The sequence below is a fragment of the Petaurus breviceps genome, unplaced genomic scaffold (assembly GCF_028583685.1).
Source record: "Petaurus breviceps papuanus isolate PSGF00001 unplaced genomic scaffold, PetGlider_PUasm1.0 90752, whole genome shotgun sequence".
Taxonomy (NCBI): domain Eukaryota; kingdom Metazoa; phylum Chordata; class Mammalia; order Diprotodontia; family Petauridae; genus Petaurus; species Petaurus breviceps.
Window position 1 is genome coordinate 6,665,441 of NW_027187336.1, and position 2,736 is coordinate 6,668,176.

Consider the following 2,736-nt stretch of genomic DNA (forward strand, 5'->3'; position numbering starts at 1 on the left):
CAACTCTGATGAACTTAGCTCTTCTCAACAATATAATGATCCAAGACAATTCCAAAAGACTCAAGATAGAAATGCTATCCACATCCAGAGAAAGAACTATGGAGTCTAAATGCAGATTGAAGGATCATATTCTCTCTTTTTTTTCTTTCTCATGGATTTTCCCTTTTGTTCAGATTCTTCTTTCACAACATGACTAATATGTAAAGATGTTTAATATGTTTATACATGTATAACCTATATCAGATTGCATGACATCTTGAGGAGGAGGGAGGAGGGAGAGAGAAGAAAATTTAGAACTCAAAATTTTACAAAAGTGAATGTTAACAGCTATCTTTACATGTAATTGGGAAAAATAAAATACTGTTATTCTTTCCTTCCATAAGAAAGAGGGTTGTAAAAAGCCCTGAATACTAGATTAAGGAGCCCAAACTTTATTTGATAGACAATAAGAACAAGTAAAGCTTTTGAACAATGAAATGATAAGATCAGACATATAATTCAATAATTATTCTGCCTCTACCACTACAAATCACAATCACTTTTGTCTAGTAGATGACTTTCATGAGTTGCTGTGACCCATAAACAAATTATCATCCAGTGCCCAGTCATCTGATGATGAGTTTCTGCACATTTATAGGAGCCTGTCTTTAGATGCCAGATACAAGGTTCAGTTTACAAAGCCATTCTAGCCTTATATTACCTGCCAGAGAATGTACTGTACTTATTCAAGCTTGGAGAATATGGAAAAAGAACCATGATAAAACATTAGAGTAGGATTTTACTTGAGAAGATTAAATATATGAATTAGGGAAATTACTCTGACAACAATTTCTAAGACTGGTCAGAGTAGGGAGAGATTGGCTGTCCCTCTCAACTCCCCCTAACCCTCACTCCCAACCTCCAAGGAAAAATGCTTGTGTTACTTCAAGAAAAAGGGGGGAAAAAGATTTGTAATATAAAATCTGTGGTTTTGTGGGTGTGGGAACTCTTTCCAGGGGAGAAGATTCCAAACCATCCATAACTAAAAGTCTTAATGATTTGTTTGAAGCTCAGAAAGTTAAATGACTTATCCATGGTCACAGCTATTAAGAATCAGGTTCAGGACTGGTATCCAGAGCTTCCTGGATTAGAGAAGTCCAGCACTGTCTCCTCTGCAGTAGATTCTAAAGCAGCATTTAAACTCAAGGCCTATATAAAAATTACTGAACTTGATGTCCTCTTTTGCCCATTAAGACAAAATCTCAGGGAAATAAATAACAGTACTCATCTCTAGACTCTGTTCATAATAGCCACAGACGGTATATTTTTCCTGGTCTCTGGATACTTTTGTGGCAGAAGAACTGTGTCTCAGAACATTTTAGTTGAAGAAGACTTCATGGAGGTGGTTGGAATTGCGATGGACCTTACTATCTTTATAAGCACAGGAGAGAAAGGTCATTCTAGGCATGTGTGTTGGAGGTGGGGGAGGTTGGGGCTCACTGAGAACTGGCAAAGGGTCCAGAAAGATCCTAGTGGGAAACAATTAGGAGACCTATCTGGGTGAGAAAAGAGGTATATATTGGGGAGCAGAAGGAGGTAAGGTAGACTAGAGGAAACTATGCCTCTTGGAAATTTCCATTCATTAATCATAGTTCTACTTTCTGAAACTGTGAGTTGTTATCTTTGCATAGTTTAGCTACTCTTTTATGGACTATCAAAAGGCTAACTAAGCAGAGTAATCAGGGCTTTGACACAGGACATTGAATTTATAGGACACTGACAAAATAGTTCTTTGGCAACTTAGAAATAACCAAGGTTAGCACCCAGAGAGCAAGAATAATTGAAATAAGACGCTAGCAGATAGGCTGCCATACTCGGTAAACTCCTTTCCTTTCCTGGGTGTGGAGAGCGGGGATTGTGGGGTAGAAAGGGCAAGATGATGCTGTGCATACCCTTTCAAGTATGATTTATTTTATTTGCCTTCATGTTCAAAAATGACTAGTTATTCATCAGTGTTCTTTTTCTTTATGTTCAAAAATATTGCCACAAACTAAACATTTATTACCGAGAAAAAATTTCTGGAAAGAGGTGAGTAAATTCAAGTAATAAAGACAATATATTTTAAATTTAAATTTTAAAAATGTTTAAATTAAAATTTAATGTGTTTTATTTTATAGATTAAATTAAAAGTTTTAAACAATTTGGGATCTAGGGGAAAAAAACCCCTAAGCCAAAATAGCTAAAGTTTTATAAATTATTGTCTTCATAGTGAAAATAATATATGAGACTGGATGGAGTGTATACTCATGTCTTCTTCTTTCAGTCTCTAGTATTGTACTATGTTTTCATATAAACCAACTCCCAAAGCCCAATAATATAGCCTTCTCTTCTTATTGGTTGAGTTCAAAATCTTGAGCCTCTAAAAGGTGCAGTGCAGAGTTAGCAAGAGAGGGAAAGAAAAGAACTTCAGACTCTTCTGTCTTCCATATCAAGAGAAAAGATAGAAAGAACCAACCTCATGTCAGTTAACTGGGGAAGAATCTAATATGAGAAGAGCAAGCAGTCTCCATTATATCTCTCTCCTTAGTTTGCTACACTAGTGACTTCAGGAAACTTCCCCTTAGGTGAAACCTCAGACTCTCTTTAGCAGCTATATGGCACTATAGTGCACAGAGTGCTGGGGCTGAAAGATTCCTGAGTTCAAATATGGTCTCAGACACTTACTAGTTGTATGACATTGGGTAAGTCATGAAACCC